This window comes from Gossypium raimondii, chromosome 4, assembly GCF_025698545.1.
Source record: "Gossypium raimondii isolate GPD5lz chromosome 4, ASM2569854v1, whole genome shotgun sequence".
NCBI lineage: Eukaryota > Viridiplantae > Streptophyta > Magnoliopsida > Malvales > Malvaceae > Gossypium > Gossypium raimondii.
Window position 1 is genome coordinate 2,603,082 of NC_068568.1, and position 26,380 is coordinate 2,629,461.

Genomic DNA, 26,380 nt, shown 5'->3' on the forward strand with positions numbered 1-26,380 from the left:
TCAAGCGAAGCAATAGGACCAGTGCTCGTCCGCATTCGCCCCAGTTTCCGAACCAGCATAATAATCTTCCTCGTTGCAATAATAAAAGACACTGTTATTCATGGCGGTCAACGAACGCGAAGATCCTGATTTGAGATAAGGTGTGATAGCCCGAAATAGGGCCTAATCGGAATAGTGGTTTCGTAACCACAAATCCGAAGTGAAATAGTTTAATTTTATAAATTTTTATTAGTTACTGATTGATTGAAATATTGTGTGAAAATATGGATAGAAAATTTTAATGCTTTAGTGCTTAATTGAATTTTTAGGACTAAATTGAGAAAAATGCAAAGTGTGTCTAATTAGTGATTAAATGACTTAATTGAATTATTGCATGAAATTGGAAGTGTTTATGTGGCAATTAGACCATGAATTAGTGTTATGGACACAAAAGGGTATTTCTAGAAAAATATCTAAGTAATGGGTCAAGGGCATTTTGTCCAAATTGAATAAAGACAAAATAAAGATGAAAACAAGTGTTCATCTTCTTAAAATCAGACGTTTGCTGCCAAAAAATTCATGTCACCATAGCTAGGGTTCTTGAACTTCCTAAGCTCAATTGTAAGTGATTTCTTGCCCGCTTTTGATTATTTTCGTATTTTTATGCTTATTAAAGCTTGAATTTCATGTTTCTACCATTTAATTTAAATGAAATTAAAGTTTAAAATTGACCCATTCATGATATAATTGTAAATTGATTAGTGATGTTAGATAATGAATGTTTGAAGTGTTAATTACAAGTTTTACTAGATGAATTTTGATGAAAATGTTGAAAAAGGGCTAAATTGTGAAAGATGGTAAAGTGTGCATAAAGTTGTGATTTTGTGAAATTGAGGGCTGTTATGAGCATGAAATATGATTTAGTGAAGTTTGAAATTTAAAAATTTAGTGAATTTTATTTTTACGAGCTTAGGGACAAAAGTGGAATTTTGAAAAGTTTCGGGAAAAATGTAAATTTGCCAAAATGTTGTGTATGAATTGTATTTGAATGAAATGTTGATAAAATGTATTAAATTGTGTTAATATAGATCAAGAAAGAAGAAATAGTGGAAGTGATCGGGAAAAAGAAAATTATCGACTAAATTACAAAAATAGTCGTTTTGCATCCGAGGTAAGTTATATGTAAATAATAGTTATATTTGTATAAATTGTGAATTATATTTGATATGTGAATTAATATTGAATGTGGAAGGAAAATTGTTCATGAATTATTCAAGTAATAAAGTGTTAAGTGTAAATTCGGTTGAACTTAGGAATAGAATTGGATACAAGTGACATGTCACTAGAGACCGATGTTGGTGTTACAAGTGTTACAGTGAGTCCCGGTGTTGGGTGATCTAGCATGTGTTGCAGACACACGGCGACTTGTGTGAGCGAGGCCGTGGACATTTCAGTGTTATTGATCGGTGGTAGCTTTGGCTACATTTCGGTGGTAGCTTCGCTACATATCGGTGGTAACCGGCTACATATCGATTGTGGCACTTATGTGCTAAATCTCTACGTATCCGTGTATATTCCAACTGTTCAACGGGATTAATAATGAATTAAAGTGAATATGAAATGTTAAGTGTGAAAATGTATATGCAAGTGAATTGGTAAGATTGTGCATGTGTAAGTGATTGAAATTGCTAAGAAATGTTTTGATTAGTTATATGTTAAAAGTGTTAATTATTAAATGAGTAATTATTGTTTACATGTAACTTACTAAGCTATTTATAGCTTACACATCTCTTTCTTTCCTTTGTTTTATAGTGATTTGAACTTGATCGAATAGTGGACCGTCGAGACTCGTATCACACTATCATAGCCATCTCGGTATTATGTGCTTTTCAAAATGTTTGAACTATGGCATGTATAGAGCCTTAATCATTTTGAGCATGTTCAAATGATATGACTAAGATTAGCTATTGAAATGGTTAGTAAAGATTATGTTTTGGTATTATGTATGTGTAAATGGTAACTAATTCAAAGAAGCAGTTTCTTTGACAGCAGCAGTGACGTGAATGTAAAATTCACCATAAATAGTAGAAATGGAATTAGAGAGTGAATTATATATGGAATTAAAGCTTATCAAGTCTATTTTTATATGAAAGAAACGATGTAGGAAAAGGAATTCTGTATTGTGAGATATTTGAATTTTAGTGAGACAGGGTCAGAATGGTTTTTGAAGTCCCCTATTCTGACTTTAGAAAATCATTATAAATTGTACAGAAAGAATTATGGGTCATAATTTATATGTGTAGATTTCTTAGTGAGTCTATTTTCAAAAGAAACAAACGATAACCTTATATGTATTCTGTACAAAGAGATAATTGATTTTTAGTGCCGAGAGGTCAGATCTGTCGAGCTGTGAAACAGGGGATACTTTAATGAATAAACTGTACTAATTGGCCAAGTCAAAAATTCTGAAAATTTTATGGTAAGTAGTAATATGAGTCTAGTTTCAGGGAAAATTTACGGATTTAAATTTTGAGTTCTGTAACTCGAGTTATAATTAAATTAGTGAAAGTCACGCAGGTAGACAGTTTTGTTGTGAACAGTAAATTTAATTTTAAAGGCAAATTTTATGCTCGAATCGATAAGTTAAATTGGATAACATCTCGTACTCGATTCCGGCGACGGTCTCAGGTAAGGGGTGTTACATTTAGTGGTATCAGAGCTACGGTTTAGTCGATTCTCGGACTAACGTAGCGAGTGTAATAGACTATCTATACATGCCATAATTGAATAATGATAGTGTGACGACTCCTGACATCTTAAAATGTTTTTTTTATAGTAATGGATTCTAACCGAGATACAGCTGATGATGCTCAAAGTAATGTGCCTGTTGAAAGTCGATTTGAGACTCAGGGTCAAGGAGATGAGGCTCGAGAAGCTTTTCTCCAAATGATGAACAATTGGTACACTGAGTTTGTTAGAACTAATCCTAATGCTCAACCTCCTCCGCCCCCTCCTATTCCTCAAGCTGTTCCCATAGCTCCTCAACAAACTGAAGTGTTAAGATTGTCAAAGCCTCCAGTGGACAAAATTCGAAAGTATGGAGCCGAAGAGTTCCGAGCTAATGTAAATGATGATCCTGAAAGAGCAGAGTTCTGGCTTGATAATACCATCAGAGTGTTGGATGAATTATCTTGTACTCCAGAAGAAAGTCTCAAATGTGCTATCTCATTGTTGAGGATTCACTTATAATTGGTGGAAAACTTTAGTGTCATGGTGCCTAAAGTGAAAGTTACATGGGATTTCTTTCAAGAAGAATTCGAAAGAAGTATGTGAGTCGCGTTTCATTGATCAAAGAGAAAAGAGTTTCTTGAATTGAAACAAGGGCGCATGACGGTAGCGAATATGAACGATAATTTGTCAAATTAAGCAAGTATGCCCAAGAGTGTGTATCTAATGAAGCTACATTGTGCAAAAGGTTTGAAGATGGATTAAACGAGGATATCCGATTGCTAGTGGGAATTCTTGAAATTAAAGAGTTAGTGGTACTAGTTGAAAGAGCTATCAAGGCTGAAGAATTGAGCAAAGAGAAAAGAAAGGTGGAAAGTGAAGCAAGAGATGCAAGAAAAAGATCAATGGGCAAGTCATTTCAATTTCAAACGAAGAAGTCTAGAGAAATGAATACTCGATCGAATGTTTCTAGTGTGAATTTTCAAAGAGATCGAGGAAGACAATATTCAGGTTCCAAAGCTCAGGCGACTTCTATGGCAAGTGTAGGTAGTGTTAAACCTACTAGACTGGAATGTCAACATTGTGGAAAACGACATTTAGGGGAATGTTATTTAATCAGCCGAGCATGTTTTAAATGTGGATCTCAAGATCATTTTGTGAAAGATTGTCCAGAAAGAGAAGAGATAGAAAAGTTTCAAAATGTGAGATCGAGCAGTGTGACTACTAGAGGAAGACCATCGAGAAATGTGGGGACTGGAACTAGTGGTAAAGGTGTAACAAAAGACACGACTGTAAGATCTGAAGTGGGAGCTCCAGCAAGAGCTTATGCCATCCGAGCTAGAGAGGAAACATCTTCCCCCGATGTGATCACTGGTATATTTTCTCTTTACGACACTAATGTTCTTGCATTGATTGATCCTAGTTCTACTCACTCGTATGTATGTATGAATTTAGTGTCTGATAAGAATTTGTGTGTTGAATTGGTGAGTATGTGATTAAAGTGTCGAATCCTTTAGGCAAGCATGTGATAGTTGATAAAATATGCAAAATTGTCCTTTGATGATACAAGGTCAGTGTTTCCCTGCCAACTTGATGTTGTTGCCATTTGATGAATTTGATGTTATTTTGGGGATGGATTGGTTGACATTGCATAAGGCCAAGATAGATTGTAGTCAGAAAATTCTTGAGTTGAAGTGTAGTAGTGGTACAGTTCTTCGGGTTGAAACAGATAAGTCAAATGTGATGCCAATTGTGATTTCTGCCATGTCTGCTCAGAAATGTTTGAAAAATGGTTGTGAAGCATATCTTGCTTATGTGTTGAATACAAAAGTGTCTGAAACAAAGATCGAATCAGTGCCAGTGGTATGTGAATATTTAGATGTGTTCCCAGAAGAGTTGCCAGGTTTGCCTCCGATTAGAGAAGTAGAGTTTGGTATTGAAGTAACGCAGTCTTGCTCAATATCGATTGCTCCTTACAGAATGGCACCAACTGAATTAAAAGAATTAAAAGTGCAATTGCAAGAGTTGACGGATAAAGGATTCGTCAGACCAAGTTATTCTCCGTGGGGTGCTCCCGTGCTATTTGTGAAGAAAAAGGATGGGACATTGAGATTGTGTATTGATTATCGTCAACTTAATAAAGTGACAGTAAAGAATAAATATCCATTGCCCCGAATAGATGACTTGTTTGATCAGTTAAAGGATGCCACAATGTTTTCCAAAATTGATTTGAGATCCGGATATTACCAATTGAGGGTTAAAGAGTCAGATGTGCCAAAGACTGCTTTCCGAACCGGTATGGTCACTATGAGTTTCTTGTAATGCCTTTTGGTCTGACTAATGCTCCAGCTATTTTTATGGATTTGATGAATCGGATTTTCCGGCCCTATTTGGATAAATTTGTGGTGGTGTTTATAGATGATATTCTTATTTATTCTCGAAGTGAAGCTGAGCACGCCGAACATTTAAGAATTGTGCTACAGACCCTGCGAGAAAAGAAATTGTTTGCTAAATTTAGCAAAAGTGAATTTTGGCTTAGTGAAGTTGGATTTTTGGGACATGTTGTCTCGGGAGATGGCATTGAGTGGATCCGAATAAGATATCGGCAATAGTTGAATGGAAGCCTCCAAGAAATGTATCCGAAGTTAGGAGTTTTCGGGCTTAGCGGATATTACCGTCGATTCAGTAGAAGGTTTTTCGATGATAGCTTCACCGATGACAAAATTGTTGCAAAAGATGTTAAGTTCGAATGGTGAGGAGTGTCAACAAAGTTTTGAGAAATTAAAGAAGTGTTTAACTGAGGCACCAGTGTTAGTGCAACCCGAGTCAGGAAAGGAATTTGTTGTTTATAGTGACGCGTCGTTAAATGGGCTTGGATGTGTATTGATGCAAGAAGGAAAAGTGATAGCGTATGCTTCTCGACAATTGAAACCGCATGAACGAAATTATCCTACCCATGATTTAGAGTTGGCTGCTATTGTCTTTGCTTTGAAGATTTGGCGTCATTATTTATATGGTGAGAAATGTTATGTTTTTACAGATCATAAAAGTTTGAAATATGTTATGACACAAAAAGATCTGAATTTGCGGCAGCGAAGATGGTTGGAATTGATGAAAGATTATGAACTTGTAATAGATTATCATCCGGGAAAAGCCAATATAGTTGCTGATGCTTTGAGCAGAAAGTCTCTCTTTGCTTTGAGAGCTTTGAATACAAGATTAACATTGACTGAAGATGGATCATTGCTTGCAGAGTTAAAAGCTAGTCCATTATTTCTTCAAGAAATTTATGAGGCTCAGAAAGTGGATAATGAATTACAAAGAAAAAAGACTCGATTAATGCGATGGGCGATAATTCGATTTTCGGATTGATTCAGATGGATGTTTAATGTTTCATGACAGAATATGTGTTCCGAAAAATGTTGATTTAATTCTGAAAATTTTGCAGGAAGCACATGATAGTCGCTTGGCAGTTCACCCCGGTAGTGTAAAAATGTACAATGATTTAAAGAAATTATATTGGTGGCCGGGTATGAAACGGGATATCTCTGAGTATGTGACAAAGTGTTTTGTGTGCCAACAAGTAAAAGTGAACACCAAGTACCTTGAGGTTACTTCAACCTATTATGGTGCCCGAGTGGAAGTGGGATAGAATTACTATGGATTTTGTTTCGGATTGTCATTGTCACCGAAAAAGAAAGACTCAATTTGGGTAATAGTTGATCGATTGACTAAGTCACTCATTTCATTCTGTATGAATGAGTTTTCACTTGACAAGTTAGTGAATTGTATATTCTTTGAGATAGTTCGATTACATGGTGTGCCTGTGTCTATTATATCTGATAGAGATCCACGGTTTACTTCAAGGTTTTGGAAGAAATTACAAGAGGCATTGGGTACTAAATTGAATTTTAGTACAGCATTTCATCCCCAAACCGATGGACAGTCTGAAAGAGTAATTCAAGTGCTCGAAGATATGTTGAGATGTTGTGTATTGGAATTTGAAGGTAATTGGGAAAGATATCTACCTTTGGTGGAGTTTGCATATAATAATAGTTATCAATCGAGCATAAAAATGGCACCTTATGAAGCGTTGTATGGACGAAAGTGTCGGACTCCATTATATTGGACTGAACTTAATGAAAATCAGTTACATGGAGTCGATTTGGTAAAAGAAACTGAAGAAAAAGTGAAGATAATCCGTGATTGTTTGAAAGCTGCATCGGATCGACAGAAGTCGTATGCGGATTTGAAAAGAAAAGAGATTGAGTTTCAAGTGGGTGATAAAGTATTTCTGAAAGTGTCTCCATGGAAGAAAATTCGAGATTTGGTAGTAAAGGTAAATTAAGTCCAAGATTTATTGGCCCGTATGAAGTGATAGAAAGAATTGGTCCAGTGGCTTACCGATTGTCTTTACCACCGGAATTGGAAAGAATTCATAATGTGTTTCATGTTTCTATGTTGAGGCGATATCGATCGGACCCATCGCATGTGATTTCACCGACTGAAGTGGAAATTCGATCGGATATGACATACGAAGAAGAGCCGATTCGAATCTTGGCACGAGAAGTGAAACAGTTGAGAAACAAAGTAATTGCTTTAGTGAAAGTGTTATGGCAACGGCATGGGATGGAAGAGGCAACATGGGAAACTGAGGAGGCTATGAGGAAACAGTATCCCAACTTATTCATCGGTAAGATTTTCGGGACGAAAATCCCTAAGGGGGAGAATTGTGATAGCAGAAATAGGGCCTAATCGGAATAGTGGTTTCAGTAACCACAAATCCAAGTGAAATAGTTTAATTTTATAAATTTTATTAGTTACTGATTGATTGAAATATTGTGTGAAAATATGGATAGAAAATTTTAATGCTTTAGTGCTTAATTGAATTTTAGGACTAAATTGAGAAAAATGCAAAGTGTGTCTAATTAGTGATTAAATGACTTAATTGAATTATTGCATGAAATTGGAAGTGTTTATGTGGCAATTAGACCATGAATTAGTGTTATGAACACAAAAGGGTATTTCTAGAAAAATATCTAAGTAATGGGTCAAGGGCATTTTTGTCCAAATTGAATAAAAGACAAAATAAAGATGAAAACAAGTGTTCATCTTCTTAAAATCAGACGTTTGCTGCCAAAAAAATTCATGTCACCATAGCTAGGGTTCTTGAACTTCCTAAGCTCAATTGTAAGTGATTTCTTGCCCGTTTTGATTATTTTCGTATTTTTATGCTTATTGAAGCTTGAATTTCATGTTTCTACCATTTAATTTAAATGAAATTAAAGTTTAAAATTGACCCATTCATGATATAATTGTAAATTGATTAGTGATGTTAGATAATGAATGTTTGAAGTGTTAATTACAAGTTTTACTAGATGAATTTTGATGAAAATGTTGAAAAAGGGCTAAATTGTGAAAGATGGTAAAGTGTGCATAAAGTTGTGATTTTGTGAAATTGAGGGCTGTTATGAGCATGAAATATGATTTAGTGAAGTTTGAAATTTAAAATTTAGTGAATTTTATTTTTACGAGCTTAGGGACAAAAGTGGAATTTTGAAAAGTTTAGGGAAAATGTAAATTTGCCAAAATGTTGTGTATGAATTGTATTTGAATGAAATGTTGATAAAATGTATTAAATTGTGTTAATATAGATCAAGAAAGAAGAAATAGTGGAAGTGATGGGAAAAGAGAAAATTATCGACTAAATTACAAAAATAGTCGTTTTGCATCCGAGGTAAGTTATATGTAAATAATAGTTATATTTGTATAAATTGTGAATTATATTTGATATGTGAATTAATATTGAATGTGGAAGGAAAATTGTTCATGAATTATTCAAGTAATAAAGTGTTAAGTGTAAATTCCCGGTTGAACTTAGGAATAGAATTGGATACAAGTGACATGTCACTAGAGACCGATGTTACAGTGTTACAGTGAGTCCCGGTGTTGGGTGATCTAGCATGTGTTGCGGACACTGACGACTTGTGTGAGCGAGCCCGTGGACATTTCCGGTGTTATTGATCGGTGGTAGCGGCTACATTTCGATGGTAACCGGCTACATATCGGTGGTAACCGGCTACATATCGATTGTGGCACTTATGTGCTAAATCTCTACGTATCCGTGTATATTCCAACTGTTCAACGGGATTAATAATGAATTAAAGTGAATATGAAATGTTAAGTGTGAAAATGTATATGCAAGTGAATTGGTAAGATTGTGCATGTGTAAGTGATTGAAATTGCTAAGAAATGTTTTGATTAGTTATATGTTAAAAGTGTTAATTATTAAATGAGTAATTATTGTTTACATGTAACTTACTAAGCTATTTATAGCTTACACATCTCTTTCTTTCCTTTGTTTTATAGTGATTTGAACTTGATCGAATAGTGGACCGTCGGAGCTCGTATCACACTATCATAGCCATCTCGGTATTATGTGCTTTTCAAAATGTTTGAACTATGGCATGTATAGAGCCTTAATCATTTTGAGCATGTTCAAATGATATGACTAAGATTAGCTATTGAAATGGTTAGTAAAGATTATGTTTTGGTATTATGTATGTGTAAATGGTAACTAATTCAAAGAAGCAGTTTCTTTGACAGCAGCAGTGACGTGAATGTAAAAATTCACCATAAATAGTAAAAATGGAATTAGAGAGTGAATTATATATGGAATTAAAGCTTATCAAGTCTATTTTTATATGAAAGAAACGATGTAGGAAAAGGAATTCTGTATTGTGAGATATTTGAATTTTAGTGAGACAGGGTCAGAATGGTTTTTGAAGTCCCCTGTTCTGACTTTAGAAAATCATTATAAATTGTAAAGAAAGAATTATGGGTCATAATTTATATGTGTAGATTTCTTAGTGAGTCTATTTTCAAAAGAAACAAACGATAACCTTATATGTATTCTGTACAAAGAGATAATTGATTTTTAGTGCCGAGAGGTCAGATCTGTTGAGCTGTGAAACAGGGGATACTTTAATGAATAAACTGTACTAATTGGCCAAGTCAAAAATTCTGAAAATTTTATGGTAAGTAGTAATATGAGTCTAGTTTCAGGGAAAATTTACGGATTTAAATTTTGAGTTCTGTAACTCGAGTTATAATTAAATTAGTGAAAGTCACGCAGGTAGACAGTTTTGTTGTGAACAGTGAATTTAATTTTAAAGGCAAATTTTTATGCTCCAAATCGGTAAGTTAAATTGGATAACATCTCGTACTCGATTCCGGCGACGGTCTCGGGTAAGGGGTGTTACATAAGGCATGTTGTGGAAAGAACGAGCGACGGTGTTAGCTAAAGAAGTATCGTCATCAATGTTGCAAAATTCTTCAGCACGGTGCTTAAGGGTTTCAAACATGAGCTCGGGTTCATGTTCCATGACTCGGAGGACGTACGCGTATGATGGGCCGAGCATTGCACGTGTTATTGCGAAGCTATGTGGATTGTTGCCTTTCAATACTACAACAACACTTAGCCCACCAAATAGGTTGTGGACACCACCAAGAGTGTCCTCATAAGCCCCGCCCAAGAACTTCCCTAAATAGTACTAGCCATTACCCAGCTTGTGTAAAGGCAATCTGGTTTCAACTCCAATGAACTTTTCGAAATCTGACAAAATAGCCTTCACTTCGAACATTGGATCCAATCGATAAATGGGGACAATAGGAAAAATCTGAGCAACGCTCCAAAAATCCGAGATTGAAGTGAAAATCGAAATGTTCACCAAATATGTCCTAGTAGGTTCGGATCCGACAATCATTTTTGGAACCAAGTCGAATAATCCATCGACAGCAGCTAAGTGTTTGATCCCCAAACTCCTTTCTTTAAACTGTTCGACACATCTTTGTTTCAACTGTTTAGCATAAAACAAACATGTCTCGTTGTTGCATCACTCATGTTGCAATAATCAGTACGATCATCCTCGCAGAGCTCGATAAAAGGAAGGTTAATTTGGTTCGTCATGGTGTTGTATCGGTTGTAGGCTTTGCCTTGAATATAAAAATCAAATGATGAGAAACAATGGCTCTCCCACATTCTCTACAAATAATCGGATGTTTGATTGATTTATGATCACAAACAACTCGAATCGCATTCACAACACTAGAAATGTATTCCTCGAGATCATACGATATGAAAAGATCCGAATTACCGGATTTTGAACCTTCTTAATCGATCTTGAGACCGCTTCCTATATCAATAACCTTCATGTTGGTGCCAAGTCGGGTTAATTCTGAATAAATTTGTTCGGCTTCGGAGACATCTTGAAGTAAAGACATGGAAAAGATTTGAGAACCGATATGAAAGTGTAATAATTGTAAGCAATCAAGCATGTCTGAACCATGTAAGTCTTTAACGACCTATAACATTTGGTCATTCGTTAACCCTAATTCCCCTTTCTCGCCCGATGTTGACCCAAAATGACCCGAGTGTTTGGTTCTTAGCTTAGCTCGGAGGCCAATCACCGGTTGTACAAAATATAGTTAAAAAATTACAAATCATCGAAAATTGATTTAAAATTGTAATGTTGAGTTTGGTTTTAGATAGATTCATTAAACATGATTCAGTTTCGGTTAAGTTGGTATTTAAATTACTGTAAATTCATATTTTGATCATTCAACTTCAATAATTTACAAAACGGTCATTAAATTATTTAAAAATTTTCATTTAAGTCTGTACAACCCAATTTTAGCCTGGGCCAACACCAAATGAACCCAAACCAAATCAAAAACAAAAACAAAACCCAAAAGGCCCACATGAAAACCCTAAGCCCACAACCTAAAGTTTTCAGAAAAGAAAACCTAAACCCTAATGCCCTCTTTGCGCCGTTGCCCCCATATGCGGTGTCAGCACGCCCACTGCCCGAGGACTGGCCACTTTGCACCAAAATGGCAAGCTTCATCTCTGACCTCCAGCCCTGCAAAACACAACAGAAGCAAAACAGTAGAAAATAGCAATGTAATCGGCTATAAGAGCCGAAGGAAATGTAATGAAAAAAGAGGGGATTATTGAATAAAAAGAAAAAGGTTCAAACAGATTCAAAAAAAGAGGTGCTTTGCTTTTTTTTTTTTATTTCGAAATAAATAAATAGTATAAAAAATGAATAAAGGGGCGAACTTTATTACCTTGGAAGCTGTAGTCGAAGGTTTTCTCTGGCCTTAAGGGCGGTTGAGCCAGTGGGTTCACCGACAGCCCCATCGGTGACATTGGGAAGTCAGAAAGTCCCTAACTTTTTCTTCTTTCTTCACTGTTTTTGAATTCGGAGAGTCTTTGGACTTTTTTAACCCCAAATCGGGGCTTTACTCGAAAAAAGGAGCAAAAAGGTGTATTTTATTTTTTTAACCCCAAATCAGCGCCGTCGCCGGCGACCGGAGTCTGGCACGGTAGCCATTGGCCGGAGCCAAGATCGGAGGGAGGGGGACTTGAGAGAGTTTTTAGTGTTTTTTTAAGGAATGGATGAAGAATGAAATTAAAAAAAAAACTTAAATAGGCCCATGAAACGACGTCGTAAGCCCAAAACGACGTCGTTTCGCCCTTTAACCCGCGCACTGATCTGACCCGCAAGAGGATCCGCATGTTTTCTTAAAAATGGTTATTTGCGTCGCGGTCCCTCTGCTTTTGCAACGCGTTGCAATTCGACCCTTTTTCTTTCTTTTCTTTTATCTTAAATTAGCCGCATAATTTTATTTTTGTTTCATTTTAGTCCCGCACAAAGTGATGAGTTTTGAAGGGTGGGACATTTACTATTTTGGTCCCCCTCCTTTCGCGCGTGTCACAATTTAATCCTTTTCTTTGTTTCCATTTTCGATTTCAGCCCTAAGGTTTTGTTTAGTTTCAATTTAGTCATCTGTTTGGTATTTTAGTTATTTATTATTAAATTGATCATTTTAATATTATTATTACTATTATATTACACCATTAATTTTGTATTATTATTTACTTATTTATACCTTTTAAACTTCAAATTTATATATATACACATGCATACATTTTATAATATATACATATACGTACGTATGTCTTAATTTTATAAATATATGTATATACACATACTTTTATATGCTTCATAATTTATATACATACTTATATATTTTTTACATTTTAAAGTATGTATATATTATAAATATATATATATTTTATTTATTATTATTATTCACATACATATATATTTTCTTATATGTACATATATATATTTTTATATTTTATAATTTTATCTATTCTCTTTGTTGTTATAATTGCTTCACTTGGTGTTTATTTATTTATTTATTTATTTACATGTCCATTATTATTTTTAAATACTTTAGTTTTATTTGTTTATTACTTGTTGTTGTGTATACATGATTGATTTTTTATATATATATTTGTCTTCTTATTTATTTATCTTTTGTTTTTACTCGTAAAACATAATTGTTATTCTATTACATCAATTTTTACCCAAATTCGTAAAGAAGAGAAAATTTTAAAAATAAAGGCAATACTCGGTATTTGGGATCTTCGAGAGGATTGAGCACTAACGTATTGGGTTCTAATTTTCTTTGTTGAATCTAAATAATCGAGAATATTCTTAAATTAAAAATACATAAATAAAAAGCTCATTCTCGGGAATTCGATACGTTGTGTCCTAACGCATTGGATATGACATGTAGTTTTCGCGAGATGAATATTTTTCTAAAAAATATAATAAATCAAAATAAAGGCAATATTCGGTATTTAGGAATTTTGTGAAATTGAACCCTAACTTACTGGGTTTTGATTTTTCATTTGACCCAAATAATCAGATATCCTTCTCAAAATGCATTGGTTTTAAAAAGTCAAAAGATAAACTTGATTTTGAAGATTAAGAATGTTGTGCCCTAACTCACTGGGTGTGACATTTTATTTCTTTGAAATAAGAGTGTCTTATCATTTATGTTGACACCATTTTTTGAATAAAACGGGGTCGACTTGGATTTTGAAAATGAAAACAAAAAAATGGGAGTCGCCACCAATCTTTTTTGATGAGATGTGATCGGGTCACCTCGTAAAAATAGTTATTTTTAATAAACAATTTAATTTTATTAAAAAAACGAGTTTGGTCCACGAAATTCAGAAAAAAACGGGTTCGGGAGTCGGTTACGTACGAGGAAGGGTTAGCACCCTCGTAACACCCAAAATTGGTACCTAGTTGATTAGTTAATGTCTTAATGTCGAAAATTGAAAACTCTAAAGAATTTAAAAAAATACGATCCTTAAAAGACTCGAATGACATGGATTAAGATATAAGAGGATATTTGGCTATTTGGTCCAACGAGAAATCGAAAGCCAGCGCATTAGGGCACGTTTTCTCGAGTTTCCAAATGCAAAATATTGCCTCGTTTTAAAATTTTTGAAAGGATATTTGGCTATTTGGTCGAACGGAAAAAAATCGAAACCCAGCACATTAGGGCACGTTTTCTCGAACTTCCAAATGCAAAATATTGCCTTACTTTGAAATTTTGGAAGGATACTTGGCTATTTGGTTGAACGAGAAATCGAAACCCAACACATTAGGGCACGTTTTCTCGACTTTCCAAATGCAAAATATCGCCTCGTTTTTTAAAAAAACTCCTTTTTTGAATTATGATGTTAGTATGCATGACACAACAATAATAAATATGATGAGACAAGCATAAATAGCGTGGACGTTAGTAAATAAAAGATATAAGACGAATTAATCATGCAAGAGAATAAGCAGATAAATTATTTGAATAAAAATGGGTATAAATGAATAAATAAATAAAAACAAACACCGCACGAAACATCGAAACCATAACGAAATAAATAAATAAAATAAAAAGAATCTATATGTGTGTATATGCATAACATTATAAAAATAAGAAGAATATGTGTGCATATATATTTGAAGTTATGAAATATAAAATATAAGTAAGTACGTATGTATATGTATATGAAAATAAAGTATGTATATAGGTATATATAGATTATGAAATATGAAAAATGCAAGTATATTCATATACGTACATATGGATAAATTATAAAAGTATGTACACGTATATGTATATATATATGAATTATAAAGTACATAAAGTATAGTAGTGTGCATATATATAAATCAAAGATACGTATGTATATGTATAATTAAATCTAAAATCTAAAATGTATAAATAAGCAAATAATAATAATAATAATAATAATAATAATAATAATAATGATGTAATAAGATAATGATAATAACATTAAAAATAATTAACCAAATAATAAAATCGCTAAAATACAGACTAAATTGAAATAACAACGAAAGTATGGGGGCGAATTCGAAACAAAAACATAAAGGGTTAAATCGAGACACGCGCAAAAATAGGAGGACCAAAAGGGAAATATGCCCCATCGATCAGACAGTGTCGTTCCAGCGAGGCGCAGGCGCATTGTCCATGGATCAAATTAAAACAAAAGAAAAAATTGTGGCCAAAATTGCAAATATGTGAAAAAACTGCCTTGAAAGCGCCACAAAATCGGAAGGACCGATTGCGCAAATAGCGCAATAGTCAAAAACACGCGGATCCTAGGCGGTTAGGGTCGAGTCGGGCACGGGTCGAGCAAAACGACGCCGTTTTGGCACTAAAACCCCCCAAGTGAAACGACGTCGTTTTATGTGTGCTATAAAAGCCAAATTTTATTCAAAAATTTTCATTTTTCCATTCTTTAAAACAAAAAAATTAAAAAAACCTCTCTACCCTCTCTCTTAGCCCAGAATCCAAGAGAGAGGAGTGGCCATTGCCCGTCAGGCTTGCATGGGACACCGACACCAGCGTCAGTAAGTAGCGGTCAAAAACAAAAGGTATGTTTTCTTTTCCTTTTTGTATTTTAAATGTGAAGGAAAGAAAAGAGAGAAAAGAAAAAAAAAAGAACAGAAGCGAATCGAAGAAAAAAACTCAAAAAGAAAAAAAATAAAAATAAAAAAATCACCTTTGAAACTGTTTTTCTTTCTTATTTCCCCAATATTTGTCTAAAATTTTTGGAACCCTTACAAAGCTGAGATCCAGGCTTTTTATAGTCGATTTACATGAATTTTTTAATTTTTTCCATGCTTGTTATTTCTGCCTTGATTTATTTGTTTGCAGGCATCGGCGCAAGTGGATGGGGATGGCAGTGGCAGTTGGCGGTGGGTGAGAGCAAGTGGTGAAGTCGGCGGCTGCGGCACTAGGCTAGGGCTAGGGTTCTGAAACCCTAAAAAATTTTCGAGTTTTGGGCCGTATTTTGGGCCCATTATTGTAAAAGAAAAATGTTGGGTCTTGGGCCGGGCAAATTTGGGCTTACACAATTTAATTCAATTTATTCAAAGTTAAAAGGATCGTAATTTAAAACCTTTTCAAAATTTTGACACTAAGACATTAATTAATCAACTAGGTACCAATTTTGGGCGTTACGAGGGTGCTAATCCTTCCTCGTACGCAACCGACTCCTGAACCTATTTTTCTGAATTTCGTGGACCAAAATCGTTGTTTTAATAAAATCAAATCGTTTATTAAAAACAACCACTTTTCAAGGTGATCCGATCACACCTCATCAAAAAGGATTAGTGGCGACTTCCATATTCGTTTTCATTTTTAAAATCCAATTCGACTCCCGTTTTATCAAAAAAATGGTGTCAACAAAGTCATTAAGCTGTCAAAATCGTTGTTGTATAGTCTTCTCTATTCGTACTGCCTGCACCAATCAAAAGCTCTCTTTCCCTTTCTCTTGTACAATTTAGTTTTCTTTTTATAAAACAACATTGAAAGTCATGAATCTACGAACCAAAATCAAAATGTAAATTTATTAATAACTTTATGGCTTCGAGTGTGATTTACCTTTAAAATTTTTTGTTTGATCTGATTTGCAGTTTAAAGTTAAAAAATTGAAATTATTCGAGCCAAATTGAATATTATTTTTATTTAAGTTTTAATTTTCAATTTCTCAAAAGAGATTTTAATGTATTTGTTAGGGATAAAAATACACATAATAGTATGTCACATTCATGGCCGGTGAAATATAATTATGAAATAAATATATTTATTAAAATTTACATAAAAATTGTTTGATGTTTTGATTATAATGATAAAATTATGCATGATGTTTTAGGTTCAATCCTTATTATGATTAAATTTTTATTGATTTATTATATTAAAAGATAAAAATACTCTCATAAAAATATAACTTAAATTGTATATGAAAGGGTGTTTTAGTAATTAAATAACTGGGAGTGAAAATATAATTTTAAGCGGGTCAAGATTAAATTCTATAATTTCATTAGAGTGAAAATATAATTTCACCTTTACATTAGCTATTATTTTAGGGTTTTCAAAAGGATTAAATTAAAATTTTAATATTTTTAAGGGTTAAACTATAATTTTACCATAAATTCTTGGACTCCAATTTTGAAGATGTGATATGTGTCCCAAAAATATAGAAAAAGGATTCATTTTTTCCTTAAAAAATTTAAAATTAAAAATACAAAAATAAAACATTTGTCACATTGTTCCCTATTTATTAAATAACTATCCTACTTTTACATAAATTTATTAAATATTTAAATTTTTATTTAATATTAAAAATAAAAAAAATGAAATGGGACAGGCTTTAATCAGTGAAGGAAAGTTCCATTGTGATTTTGGCTGTCCTTTGGGTGCACCTGGCCAGGTTTATTTGGTGTTTTCTCTAAAGAAGAATTATTTGGGTGAACTATACTAGTAGTTACTTAACTATGAAAAGTTGCAAAATGGTTGTTTAATTATTCAATTTTATCTTTTTTGGTCATCTAACTATTTTGAACTTTTGGATGTTTCCATTTTTACATTAGTCAGTTAGTGACTAAATTTCTCAAATCATTGGTCCAGTACTAGATGTAGCCTTTCTCCCGGGCAAGTTGCCTAACATTTACAACGCCCTAGTAGTTAAGGGTTGAGATATCGTCAACCAACAAATTAATGTAACTTGTGAGGTACAACAATTATTAGGAAATAATCGAGTTAGAGTTGTAGCTATGAGCGCTACGGATGGTCTAATGAGAGGAATGGAAGTGATTGACATAGGAGCTCCTCTAACTTTTCCAGTCGGCGGAGCGACCCTAGGATGAATTTTTAATGTGCTCGAGGAGCCTGTTGATAATTTAGGTCCTGTAGATACTTGCACAACATCCCTTATTCATAAACCTGCGCCCATTTTCATACAATAAGATACAAAATTATCTATTTTTGAAACATGAATTAAAGTAGTCGATCTTTTAGCTCCTTATCGTCGTGGAGGAAAATTCAGACTATTTGGGCAAACAAAATTAAATAGTTGGACAATCATTTTATAATTTTTCATAATTAGGTGACAAAAAAATCGTAATTGAATGAATTCTATTGTAGTTTATCCAAAATAATTTATATTGAAAACTTTTTCTTGGATTTTGGCTCTCCTTTGTGTGCACCTGGCTAGGTATATTTTTAAAATGTAAAATTAAGTTAGTACAACTTATATCAACATTTCAAATTAGAATAAATTATTATAAGTTAGTGGTGGAACGTGGTATTAAGTTTGAATGGTTAAATTAAAAATTCTAAAAGTTTTGGAGGGTTTAATTATTTTTAAAAAGTTTTGGGGTTTAATGAGTTTTTTTCAATAGGGGTCTAGTTATTTTTTAAATTTTGAAAATGTTAATGAGAATTTTCGAAAATTTTAGATGGTTTAGTTAAATTTCTAAAACTCTTTTAGGGCTTAATTAGAATTTATAAAATTTTGGAGAGCCTAAATAAAATTTTTAAAAAATTAAAAAAATTAAAAGTCTTAATGAAAAGTTTTCACAATTGAATAACTAAGTAAACAACTAACTAAAGTTTAAAGGACTTAATGACAAATTTTAAAGATTTTCATGTTGCCCTCGATTTTGGCTCTCCTTTGGATGCACCTAGCCTGGTTTATTTGGAAAATTCTTTATATAGTCCCTTCAATTTTATGAAATCACAAATTAGTAAATGATAAAATTGCACTTTAACCCTCCAATTTTTATTATTTTCAGTATATTAGTTAAATTTTTATTCCACTTTTTCTTTATAGTAAGAATTTTACAAGGTCGTGCAAAAATCTGGATATTACTAATTTGACCTTTATCTTTCTCAATGCCAGCCCATCCAATCGTATGGCTGAGAAAAAAAATAAAAAATCGATCCAAATAAATGATATTTATGCTATTTTAATTTACAGGTAAAAAATTACGGTTATTCATATTGATTTATTTCGATATTTATAATGTTATTATAATTATATTAAAATTATCTTATATTTTATAACTTTTAACAAAATAATAAAAAAATTAATTAAAATTAAAATTAAAAAATATATTGTGTTTTACTTATATTTCAAGCTGTGATGGGCTAATTTCTCAACGGTAGGATTTATTGCAAGTTATAGCTCTTGCAGAGTTGGTGGGTGTCTTGATTATAATTTACCAAAATGATTTTTTTTCTCAAAGAATAAAAGGAGGAATATTCTTTTATTCGAATTTTTAATATAAATATTGGAATTTCACTTTTTTTTTCATTTTTTAAAAGGAAATTCATTAATTCATTCGATGAATGAGACCATACAATTCGGGGGAGGGGAATAACAAACACCTGTTATAGGCGGTGAATGACAAACTCTATCAATACAACAAATACTTCATCTTCAACATCAATAGAATGACAGTTCGCTCTGTCATTTCATTTCACCCTTAAATGGAACAACCAAATGTTTTCTGTCTAATTATATCCTCAGTCCCTAAACTCTTTGTATTTTAAAATTTATTCACTATACTTTTAGTGAGCTATCTAAAATTAAAGTCTAATTGATAGCATTGTTAAGCTATTTCTTTTAAATTTAAATGTGTTATTTAAAGTTTTTATTTTTTAAAGTTTTTTTAAAACTTTAGTGTGGTTAAATTTGGTATTTAAAATTATTCACGTATTTATTATGTTTTGCCTTTTAAATATTGATTTGTTTTGGTATTTTGATTGGGTATATAAAATTATGTATTAAAAATTAAGATGTTAATTTTGATTGATTAAACAAAATTTGATTGAATTAATCAAATTTTTTAGCTCGATTCATTTATCTATAATAAATTTTGGTTTGTTTAACTATTAATGTTGTTAATACCCTAATTGTTATCAATTGGACTTTAATTTATGAATCAGGACTAAATTGTTAGAATTTGAAGAAGAGAGGTTAAACTTAAAAAGTCCCAAAAGTACAAGGCCTAGACTAATTAAAACAATGTCAATAAATCTCGTTTAACTTACAATGGTGTAGTTTTGGGGACAAAGGGTAAATTACACATTCGGTCACTCAATTTTTTAAAATTTCATTTTGGGCATAAAAAGGATTGCAATAAAAGCGTTGCCATTTGCAAACTGTTTTTGGTCACTCGTCGACTGTCGTTAATTAGGGGTGAAGTCATAATCTTTTTTGGGGATCGGAATTTAGTTATTTATTTTTATGAAAGCTAAAATGTAATTTCACTATTTTAATGATTTATATCTTTATAAACTTTAAAGAACTAAATCAAAATTTTATCATTCTTTGGGGGCAAGTACCAATTTTATAAAATTTAAAGGGTCAAAACTAAAAATATTCATTTTAGGTTGTTGGGGCCTTGCTAGTCCCATCGCACCACCCCTGCTTGTTGTTAGTCTGGGTTTAGACAATATTATTGTACACTCATTTTAATTACCTAACTTCAATAAATTTTCATTTTTACCACTTAAGTACTTGACTTTTTTTGAAAAAATAATTCTAATAAAAAAATGAATGACTAAAATGAAAAGTTATTAAAGTTAGGTTATTAAAATGAGTGTATAATAATATTGCTTATTAAAAGGATAATGCGCTTCAGCGCACTCAAACCCACGTTTTCTTACACTGATAACAATTTTAATATCAATCGAATTAAGGCTCAATCTACAATTTAAACCTAATTTTACATTTAATATTTTTGTAAAAAAAATAAAAACAAAAAAGGGAAGAAAAAAATCAGTAACAAACCTACAAAAGAACACAATAATATCCCCCCGACAGGGTTTACAAAGAAAGAGTGGTGTATCATCAAAGGCGGGGTTCCCAATTTTATGGAGTTTGTATGAAGCGTTAATCGGTGGTCCAATATTTCTGACGGTTCAATGTCAAGGCGCCGCGACCACCTCATAATACTTGTACTATAATATATATTGGTTTAATGATAAATTTACCCATTAACGTTTGTAGTTTTATTAAAATGGTATTAATTGTATTTTTAATTCCTTTTTGGTAATCAATTTTTGTTTTTTTTTCGATCTAATTTTTTTAATGGTTTTAATGAAAGTACCGTTAAAAAATTTAATGAGATGTAATTTATTACTTTGATAACCTAATAAGATAATTGCATGTGAAAATAATAAATTAAATAAACAATACATTAAATTAAAAAATAACTCTTAATTTAAATAAAATAAATGTAATTATCTAAAAAATTAACTCAGTAGAAAAACTTCTCAATAAGCAGGGCGTATGAAAGGTTGAAACTTTTGAAAGAAAAGAAAGATTGAAACCTTAAATTTATTCATTAAATCCGTTAGAAAATATAGTTTGAAAAAAGAAATCAAAGGTTGATAGTAACAAAAGGCTTAAAAATATAATTAGGACCATTTTGAGAAAATATGTAAACTTTAATGGCTAAATTTGTCATTAAACCTATATATTATAATCTATCTACTCTATTTAATTTGTTTTTCTAAGTAATTTTATTTCGTTATAAAAATAGCTGTCTACGTACTACTGCATTTTAAAACAGTTCAAACTTGGATTGGGGCACGATAAGATTACATGCCATAGGAGGGTCACCTCGTAGCTACAGTAAGAAATTCTGACACGTGTAATAACAGATTTGTCACGTTTTATTTAGTTTCGATAAATTTAAAAATAATGGTAGCGGTGAAAATAATTATTGTAATAATGGGATTGAAAATGGCAACTAAATATATGCTTGAATTTAAATGTTGTGGTGACAGTACGATAAATTATAAAATTATAAAATTAAAATGTGTATATATATAATTAGAATTTTAAATTGTTTTAATTTATAATCTTAATAAAAAATATTAAAATTATATTTATATCAAACAATGATTTTATTAATAATAATTAAAAATAAATAATATTAATTATTAATATTTATTTTATAATGGTAAAATATATATAAAAAATAATAATTCATATCTTACGTGTGTGTGTGTATATGCAACACAAATATACATTAGATAGCTACTGTGAGGTGAGGCGAGGCTTTCCAAAGTGCCTTACTATTGGTGTTCTAAACACCCAAATAAGGGGTGAAGTAGGGGCGACAATTAATTATGATTTTTATAATAGTAAAAATATAATTTCACTCTTTTAATAGTATGTATTTTTATAACTTTTAAATGATTAAATCAAATTTTTATTATTTTTAGAGAAATCAAAGTACAATTTTATCTTTACTAATTTAAAATTTTAAAAATTTTGAAGAGTCAAAATATAAAAATTTCCATTTTAAGGGGTCGGGCCCTGCCAGCCCCTAGCTATGCTCCTCCCCAAAAAGATATCAAATCTATCCACTTGTGGATTTTTTTGACAAATACCGAGGGTGAGTGATTTTTTTTCCTTTTGATTTGTGATTATGGTGACTACTTGTTTCAATCTGCCTTACTCTCTATTATATAAAATTACTATTTTATCATTATATATACATAACTATTAAAAAAATAAAAAAATAATAACGTGTTATAGGAAAAAAATCAATATATTTTTCACTTAAGAAGTTAGTGTACATAAGACTAAGGCATGAGTTCAAACAAAAAAAAAAAAACAATGGTAAACCAACCGTTTTAAAAACTAAACTATACTTTTAAAGGCATAATAATAAATCTAGCTCTCAATATTTATATTTTTTGTCAATTTAATCACTATTCTTTTTTGAGCTAATTTTGGCCATTAATCTTTCAAAAGAGTCAAATCACTTATTTTTAATAAAAATGCCAACTAAACATTAATTTTTTCATGATTTTGGCATGATAACTTGCATGATAATCCACATGTACTTCATATTGACATGACACTGTTTTTATACTCCATGTCAAAAAATATTTAACAATTCTGAAAAATCAAAAATAAAAAGTATATAAAAGTTCATAGAAATTTAAAAAAATGAAGTACTCAAGGATTACCACGTGAGTTGCTTTATTTGAAAACTAATCGTTTTAATCAGCAATTACATTAAAAACAGTAATTTTATTCTTTTTGAAAAATTGATGGTTAAATTCGACTCTTTATAAAGATTGAGAGACAAATTTAACTAAAAAAGAGAATAATTGCTGAAATGGCTTTTTACAATACATATCTAAAATAAATATTTTATTTTTTATCCAAAAACTCAAAATGTTTTAGAAAATTGTGATTTGTATTAAAAAAATACTTTGGCATTGGGTTTTTTTTAGGGGATAAGATTCATGTCATTGTTTTTGGCAAAAATGTAAAATTGATTAATTTGGCCCCTGCCTTTTCAATTTTGGCTCTATCTCTTAAAATTTGAACAACATTGAACTCATGTCTTTATATATATATATATATATATGTATGTATAAATATTATTGATTTGTTTGTTTTTTAGAATGAAACAATTGTATTGTCTCTTGGAAGTTGAGGACAATGTAATAACTGAATTTTGACAAATTAAAGATTTTTTTTCTCGTGATCGAGCATTATTTTGTAGATATGAAAAATTGGGTTCGATTTTAAGTAGTCACATTCTCCTCCTCCAATTATAAAAAATAAATAAATTAAAATCACGCCTTGAAATGATAATGGTGAAATGGTGAATTAAAAGTAAAAAGCCCTTGAAACCCTAAAAATATTAGTTAAAATAGTAAGTTAAAGAGTTAATTATACTAGACATCTCAAAATTATAACATTCATTTTAAATTGGTCCTCAAATTTCAAAACATTATAATTATATCCTAAACTATCGATGTTAAATCAATCAGTTCATATTATTAAAATTATTAATTTAACCTTAAATAACATGCTAACTCCTATGTAATATAATTTAAAACGAAAAATTAAATAAAAAGTAAAAAGTAAAACTTTAAATGTTATAACTTTTAAATGTTAAAAGAGAGAGAAGAGAGAGAGAGAGAGAGAGAGAGAGAGAGAGAATGAAAAAGCTTTTGTAAAAGTTTTGAAAATCTCAAAACCAATATTTTTACAACATTCACTCTTTAAATTTTTCATTTTAAACTATCCTACATCTATGCTACATAAGATTTGACATATCATTTAATGGCTAAATTAACGATTTTAGTAATAGAAGGACTTTATTGATATAACCTCAAAAGTTTGGGGTTGAAATTAAAATGTTTTAAAGTTTGAGATCAATTTAGAATGAAGATTATAGTTTGAGGATGTATGATGTAATTAGCTCTAAATCAAATAAAAACAAATTCTAAATTCCAAAACTTAAATATAAAAATGGTTTAAACACGTATGTTCTTATTTTTCTTTTCTTATTACTTTACGATCGTCTTACCGTCGTTATCGACATTTACTATAACAAAACCGATATATTAATCCAATCCAAATTATAGTTTTTAAAACAAACTACATAACCCACTTCAAGAAATTTGTGGTTTGTGTTAAAAGTTCTTATATATATATATAAAAGTAATACTAGTTGTGATGTTTGTTAGGTTAGAAATTGAGTACTTCAATATTATTATTTTAAATCTTAAAATTAATATCCTATTTTTACTTTACATAACCTTTTTCTTTTTAAAAGTGAGTCTTATTTTAATTTTTTTTCGAAGTATAAATCTAGTTGATTTGATTAGAGCATTATTTAATTAATAAAACATAATTTATTTGTATTTAAAAAAATTAATAGTTGATCGAGTTTTAGTTCGATTGGTATGGGCATTGTTACCAATATAAGAGGATGTAGGTTTGAGTGCGTTAAAGCGCATTATCCTTCTAATTATGGGCTGATGAGGGATTATGGGTAGTTTTTAACTGTTGTGTGAAGAAAAATAGATGTGATCTTTACCATTTATTTTTTAGAGGATAAGATTCATGTCATTGTTTTTTCTAAATAGAACAATTGTATGGTTTCTTGGAAGGATAAAGGTTGAGGACAATGTAATAAATGAATTCAGACAAATTAAAGAGGTTAAAATCACGTGTTGAAATGAGGAATCAATTAAAACAAAATCCCAAATTCTTAATTAAAAAATTAATAATAATGGTGAATCGAAAGTAAGAACCCTAAAAACAAACCAACATCAACATTAAACCCTAAAAATATTAGTTAAAATAGTAAATTAAAGAGTTAATTACGTTAGCCATCCTCAAACTATGACATTTATTCTATGTTGGTGTCAAACCATCAATGTTATATCACGTTAAATAATGTGTCAAATCTTATGTGGCATAATTCAAAATAAAAATTTTAAAGAAAAATAAAACAAAACGTTAACGTATAACTTTGAAAAGTTAAAACTAAAACTAAAATAAAATCGAAAAAGAGAGTGAGCAAGAAAGCTTTTGTAAAAGTTTGAAAATTTCAAAATCAAGATTTATACAACATTCATTTTCTTTAAAATTTTAGTTTTAAATTATATCACATAGGATTTGACAGTTAAATTAACGATTTTAGTAATTAAAGAACCTTATTGATATAACCTCGATAGTTTGGAATCGTAATTAAAATGTTTTAAAGCTTGGGACCAATTTTAAATGAAGGTTATAGTTTGAAAATATATTGCGTAGTTAGCTCTAAATCAAATAAAAACAAATTCTAATTTCTAAAACTTTTTTTTTGAATAATCTCATTATAGATTCTGACCATATCTGCTTTTTTTTTTTTTTTACATAATGCCTAAAACTACCCAAAGCCCATAAATAGGAAAATAATGCACTTCAGTGCACTCGAACCCACATCCTCCTGCATTGACAACAATGCCTATATCAATCGAGTTAAAACTCGATTTATCTAAATTCTGAAACTTAAATCTTAAAAAATGTTGAAATGGTGAACCAAAGAATAATCCAAACTTTAAATTTTAAAATCTAAAGCCTAAACCTTGAAACATTAAAATAGTGACAAAAAGGAAAATGAAAGAAGATTAAGAGATTGAAGATTCCTAAATGTGGCCTATGATTGCATGTGAAAGCAAATGGCTAACCAATATTGCAAAAAAAAAGAAAAAAAAGTACAAAGAACATGTAGGGATTCCAACTCCCCTTAAGCTAATTACAGAAACATGACCTAATTTTTTCTGGTCATTTCATTACCAATATATATATGTATGTATGTGTATACACACTAAAAAATTAAAATCCCACTACAAAGTATGATGAGCATGGAAGTGACCTAATCAACCCAATTTCTTTACATAGATAAATGAAAAGATTCGTTAAAGATTGAGTACTAAATAAATATGAATTTTTTTTATATATTATTATGGAAATTCTAGATTTCATAAAGAGGGGAGAAAAATCGGGTGGCAGATGGTATGACGAGTTTGACTATGAGAATGGTAGTCGTGTGGAGGGTTTTTGAGGAACCTTACTGGGCGGTGCATGACATTGTGATCGCTGGGATTTCTAGCTCAATGCTTGGTTGAT

At 31.1% G+C, this 26,380-nt stretch overlaps 1 pseudogene; it reads right to left on the minus strand.

Annotated features, from left to right (window-relative positions):
* Nucleotides 1-11,908, minus strand: LOC105779140 (arginine decarboxylase 1B, chloroplastic-like; annotated as a pseudogene).
* Nucleotides 11,909-26,380: the final 14,472 nt, after the last annotated feature.